Raw genomic sequence first — 6,197 nt, 5'->3', positions numbered from 1 at the left:
CAGGAACCTTTCCTGGCCATGTTTGTCAGGAGGCCAAGGGCAATATCAGAGTCAGAAGGTAAGCAGTGGGGCAGGCAGCTGAATCCAGGCTGAGGGGTGATTTGGGGCTGGTCAGTGTGACTGACAAAGGGGGGCTCATTTCAGGGGGCTGCAGCACCTACACATCACACCAAAGAGACAAACCATCCTTTGGGGTGCTGCTCATCAAACCTCCATTCTTGATGGGAAAAGGGAATTCGGTGCCTGAGAACAAGTCTTCTGCAGTAAGGATGCATAGGCTCATCCCAGGCTGCTGGTAGTGTCCATGTTCTCACTGTGAGCCCTCCCATTAGCAGGAGCTGTGGGCTCTGGATCAGACCCTGGTGGGGAGGACAGACGGAGGAGGAAGTCAAGGGCCAGTTTCTTTCGAGCCCCTGGGAGAGAGGAAAACCCTCTGGTGCTGGGAATGACATAGACAGCTGGGGATGTGGCACATTTTGGTAGAGATTATGAAATCAACCACTATTACTGTGACATTTTGGGTAATAATAACTTGACATGGGGCTCCCCACCAGTCCCACTCTCGGTATAGCATCCCCATGCATTTGAAGTCCTCTCCCCCTGCCCAATACCTTGTTAAATATCAACCTCCTGCAACAATATTTTATATTGTAATTATAATCCGAGAGCATGCAAAAGAAATACCAAGATGAATATAGTCGATTACCTTCCCTACATCCTTCAGAGCATTGAGTTAACCCCAGCCACTGAATAATTGCACCTGCAAAATGGGTTTTATTTAAAGAAACAAGAGCAGGAGGCCTCTGCAGCCAGCAGAAATCAAGATTGGTTGCCTCAGTAAAATCATTTCAAGCCTCTTAGCTTGAGACTACGTCATTAGCTTGTGTCAGTGATTGATTTGAGAAGTATATATTCAGTAATGGACTATTTATTGTACAAAGTTTAGCCTATAATCTATTTATTTGCCACTGCCAGCACATCACAGAGTAGCATTGCAACTAATATTAAAAAAGCCCTGAGAGGTGCAGTATCACCTTTTGACTTCTCCACTTGCCATTTATTTTTCTTACCAGGGATAAGTCCTGGAGGTCTTGATCTCTCAGACAACCCATGCTGGTAATTTTTCCTGCTCTGCCAGGCCTTGGTCCTGTAGCTCACTGGTGATACTCAGCTGAGACGTGGTTTAAGGACCATCCACTCGGAACCACTGAGGAGCAGGACAGTGACGGTGGCTGATGAGAAAATGAACAGGCTGGAGGCCACAAGTCTGCAAGAGGAAAGTAAATGTTGAGGGTCAAAGTTGTTCAGTGAGCTGCAAATCAGGAGAAAACTGGAGTGGGTAGACTGAAACTTTGTGGGTTACCGTTAGACAGGCAGCATGCAAGTGTCACTCACGTTTGTACCTGCCTGCTGTATTTCCAGCTCAGGAGCATGAGCTGTGCAACAGAAGTGGATACATTGTCCATTTTCAGTAGCAGTTTGGTTTTTTTGGGTGGATAAAAATGCTTGAGGCGCCCAGGGAGTGTGAATCCAGGAACTGCTTATTCAGAGGAGAGCTGCAGCACTGCACCTCAGTGGGCACAGCTTCCTGCAGGAGATTCAGGAGGCTGATGTCCAGCATGTGTAAACTGAAAATGTCCCGTTTGGTACAGGCATAGTTGATATGCTGGGCTACAGTTTTGTGCATGAGCTGAACAGAAGAGAACCTTCCATCCCTCTGTGGCACAGCCAGAGTAGGGTTTGGACCCTGTGGTCAGCATCAGAGAGAGGTTGTGTGGGGTCAGAGGGATGGGAAATGCCATGGGAGCCTCTTACCCCTTCTTGGTGCCAGGCTGAAGGGATAGGGAGACCATTCTGCTTTATTTCCCTCCATCCCACCTGTGTTTGCTGTCCACACACCCTTGAGCCACCAAGGGCCTGGAGCAGCACCCAGCTTGGCTTTTCCAAGTATCTGCAGCAGCAAACCTCTGCTGCCTTGTCATCTATGGAGGACAGCTGCTCTGGGGGAACATCTGCTTTACCTGGGCTTAACACCACCTCGATGCTATCGATGGAATCTTTTCACGTTAAGAAGGAAAACCTTCTCTTTCCAGTCTGTATGGCAAAGTGAAAGCAAGGAGAATGCAAGGTGTCAGCAGCATGCGGTGATGTGCTCATCTGGGATTTTCATGTGGGTGTAAAGCTGGTGTGAAGGTGACATCGCTCAGCTCAGCTGGGTGCAGGGTGCAGCAGGGCTGGGTGATCAGCTCCCTCTGCTTCCGTGTCCCCCCGTGTCAGTGACGATGGCCACAGGGCAGGAATCCAGCCCTGCTGTCCCAGCTCCAGCCGGGAGCCACTGCGGGATGCGGGTGGCCGGATCCCTGCAGCGCTCTGTCCCCGGGGAAAACAGGCTGCACCCCAGCCATGGCAGAGCTCTAGCGGGGGAAACGGCGTGGTTTCTGGCAGGGGTTGCCTGTTCAGCCCCACAAACGCTGGGTTTTGGCAGCGCAGGAGCCGTGAGAGGGCGGTGTTGGACCGCGGGAGCAGCGGCAGCTCCGGCAGCACCCAACCCGGCGGGCTCCGGAGCGTCTGTGGTGCCTTTTGGGGGGGCAAGTCTTGGTATTTGCGACAGGGATTAGTTGAGATAAACTCTCCTATCCCTCCTGTTTTTGTCCTTTTTCTTCTCCCCCTTCATTTCTTATTTTCTTTTGAGGTGTTTCCCAGACCTTCCAGCAGTGCCTATGATTATCTGATGGCCGGAGGGTGACTCTTTGTCACCTGAGCATCCCTGGAATCACAGGTGGGCAGGTGACAAAGCCAAGATCTCCGCCATACCCCACCACACCCCACGTGTTTCTGAGCTGACTCCCAGCCGAACCTCAGCAGCACGGCCACCTCTGCCATGTGCTCCCTGAGGTGACCCTCTGGCCATCAAGCCCTGGAGGAGAGGTTACACCACAGCTTGAAAAGAATAAAAAGCCACATTGGTGACAGCAACCTAAACAGGTAAAAATGTGCCAGGTTATTTTGCCTTGCACAGTGCAAAGCTGCCCCTTTCCCTACACTGCTTTGTTTTATCTCATTTTCTGTGGTTGCAAATTGTCTTCTTTCCCTTGCCAAACCACAAAAGTTTCTGTAGGTACAAACTATTGCACGTGTGGTAGTAAGCTGCCTTCACCTTTATCTGCTGCTGTTGGACATGCTGAATGGTACAGCAGTGCACTTGCAGATTATTATCTTTCTGCCATGAAAATTTACATATCAGTATAAATAGCACCTGGAGATGGGAAAGCAGAGCTTCAGGTACCCCACTTTTCTTTCACCTAGTCAACAGGAAGATTATGATCTTTCTTCTGCTGTGCTAGCAAAGCCCCTGGCTTGTTTTTGATTCCTGCTCTGTATGACAAGGATAGGACTGCGGGGAGGGGGAAGGAAAGTTTTGAGGGACCAGCTCTGCCCCTTGCAGTTATTGAAGGGATGTCTACCAAGGGCAGGTCTTGCTGAGGCAGACAGTATGGTCATCTCTCTGTCTCTGTGTCCTTAGTGTTTGAGTCAGCCTCTTATTTCACTGCAGTTGTCGGTGTTGTCGAGGCTTTCCTCTACGTCAAATACCTGAAAGACTTAACAGCCCCAGCAATGAATGGGATAGGAATTATTCCTTATCTAAACCATACCCTGCCAAGGACCACTCTTTCTGTGATCTTTGTTGGGCTAAGCAAAGTGAATGACCAACACAAGATGATTTTTTTCCCCCTTTGTCCTCCCTTAGGTTTAAGTTTTGAGAAGATAAGGATGACTTCTGGGACTGAATCCTGCTTTTGAGCTGATGGATGCATTGCAGGCTCTTCTCTCTTTGTACCCTCAGCTCCCCGCAACAGAAGAGGAGATGTGGGAGCCAGAAAACCAGCCCCTGGCAGCCCTGTGTTGTGTGAGGTATTTCATCTACAGGGCGGGGACATGTGTAACATCACCTTCCCTTGATTGCTCCCCAGGCCTCACTCCCCCAAGAGAGCTCAGCACAGAGAGGCCATTAGGAAGACAAACATGAATGTCTTGTGAAGATCAGGAGGCTGTTCTGAAGAAAGTCTCTTCCTGCACTGAATCTTACAGTGGTTGAATTGGCTGATAGGTGCAGTTTGTTTTACCTGATAGCTTGGTTGCTTTGATCTTTAATAAGTCTAGTAAATACCTAAGTGGAAGAAAGTAGTTCCCCTCCTCTGCATAATTTAAAAAAAAAGTCCACCCCAGAACACACAATGGAGGGAATACCTGTCTGTCTCTCTGTGTCAGTGATGCTAAATTGGAGTTTCAGCAGGAGAAGGGCTCAACCCTGCACAGGTTTTCCAGGGTAATTTTAAGGAACTTTGTGATATCAGATATGCTATTTGCTCCATGTGCTCATGGCTTTGTTGAGCACAGAGATCAACAGAAGTGCATATATAACACTCTCTTTATATCTGAGCCTGTGAAGAGAGGATGGGCTAGTTTAATGGCTCTCTTTTCTTTGAAATCCTTCTTTGTTGAGTATCCTGGGTTTACAGTGATTAATACCTTTCCATAAGACATCTCTCAATCAACAGAGAAAACTCTGTTTGCAGGGCAACATTTTCCACCTGGTTGTCAGCACATCAAGCAGTACCAAAACACACAATCTCCTTCTGAATCCCACAGCAAATCATTCATTTAGTTAAACACCATGTACTGTTAGTAATGGTGTTGGAGATGGGTTAGGGAGTAGAGCTCAGAGCATCTACCTGAGAGGTGCCACCATTTAGGAGGGAGACCCTTCTCAGCACTGTTTTGCTGTTTGGGTTTTGCCTTGCAGTTAACTGTAGATAGGCTTGACAAGGAAAACAACAACATCAAAAGCCACTTGGCTATTAACCAGTCAGTTCAATGTTGACAATGGCACTTTGCAATGGGAGTGTAATCTGCTTAATGTCCCAGAATAGAGCAGTCCTTGAGTTCACATCCCTTTCATTGGCAGCAGTGGCAACTCTTCCCCCAGAAGTTAAAGCCTTGTGTCTCATTTCTGAGAGAGGCTTATTCATAAAAAAGGAGGAAAAATTGATCATCCAATCCACAGAAGGAAAAAACACAGGAGAGGATAAATTACTAGAATTAAGATGGGCAGATTTCTACAACTTGTATATGTAAAAATCTGTGCCTGGTAGACTCAAGCTGTGTAACTTTAGATGCATTTCTCCAACCCACATAAATATTCTGTCCATTGGAAAAGAAGGAAATTTCATTTTTCATCAAAGCTCTACAGTGATCTCGTTATTAAAAACAGAGGGAAAGTTATATCAGGAAGGCAAAGCAATTGCAGCCACATAGTTGTTTTCAATAATCCAGTGAGTCACTGCATAGAAGAGCCTTTCATTTCTCCCTGTGGTTCAGACTAAATTGTTTATTAAGATTTTGGTGCATTATTTAAAATTAAAAAAAAAAAGAAGGAAATTGTACTCCTTTATTTAAAAAAACTGTTGCAATAAAAATTCAGATTATTCAAATTTATCAAGTACGTTTTATAAGGCAGTAACCACAGCAATTTTTTCTTCATACCACAAGATATTCCTTGGCTTTTCTATCTCATTCATAGTCATACATAAGGAGGCTGTTTACAAGGCATTGCTACAGGGAGCAAAAAAATATTACAGAAATGAAAATTTGATCCAACCAATAGCTGGAATTGTAATGAAAGACCTAAATAGAAGGTAAACAGCAGCTTAACATAATACTTTAAATGCAGTTCTTGAAAAGTGATGCATAATAACTGCAAAGGGGATCTGTACTTCAGATCTTCACCCATGCAGAGGTGTGGAATAGAAGCTAATTGCATGTGTAGCAATAATGCACACTGAGCAGCCAGAGCAGACAAGTACAAATATTTAAGATATTTCACTTTTTTAAAATCACAAGGCCATGAACTTGCATTTTGTTTCTGTTTTTTTTACCCCGGGAAATTGGACAGGAGGCTCACTGAAAGTGTACCAGAGCTCTACAGGGATTTCTTGTGCCTTTTCAAGGAAGGATTTGTTGTGTTCTAGAACTTGTAAATGTTGTTTGGGGCTTGTTTTGTTTTGTTTTTTATCTCAAATGCTTGCCAGGGAAATTGAACCAAACAAACATAATTAGCCAGGGGCTGAACATTTAATCTTAAATTCTGAGTCTTCATTAAGACTTAATTTAAACCTTAGAAGGGAAGCTTGCAACCA

At 45.8% G+C, this 6,197-nt stretch overlaps 1 long non-coding RNA gene across 3 annotated transcripts; it reads left to right on the top strand.

Moving 5' to 3' along the window:
• Positions 1-1,012: 1,012 nt before the first annotated feature.
• Positions 1,013-5,909, top strand: LOC146434291 (uncharacterized). 3 transcript variants are annotated; one of them, XR_014853335.1, is made up of 3 exons: positions 1,013-1,280; positions 2,704-2,985; positions 3,749-5,909. It is a non-coding gene; the product is annotated as an uncharacterized LOC146434291 (long non-coding RNA). The 3 variants fall into 3 exon arrangements; XR_014853334.1 differs by having other exon boundaries at positions 2,693-2,779; XR_014853333.1 differs by having other exon boundaries at positions 2,693-2,985.
• Positions 5,910-6,197: the final 288 nt, after the last annotated feature.

The sequence above is a fragment of the Lichenostomus cassidix genome, chromosome 7 (genome assembly GCF_008360975.1).
Source record: "Lichenostomus cassidix isolate B80296 chromosome 7, HeHo_3.0, whole genome shotgun sequence".
Taxonomy (NCBI): domain Eukaryota; kingdom Metazoa; phylum Chordata; class Aves; order Passeriformes; family Meliphagidae; genus Lichenostomus; species Lichenostomus cassidix.
The sequence above is the reverse complement of the archived record's forward strand: the minus strand, read 5'-3'. Positions and strand labels throughout refer to the sequence as shown.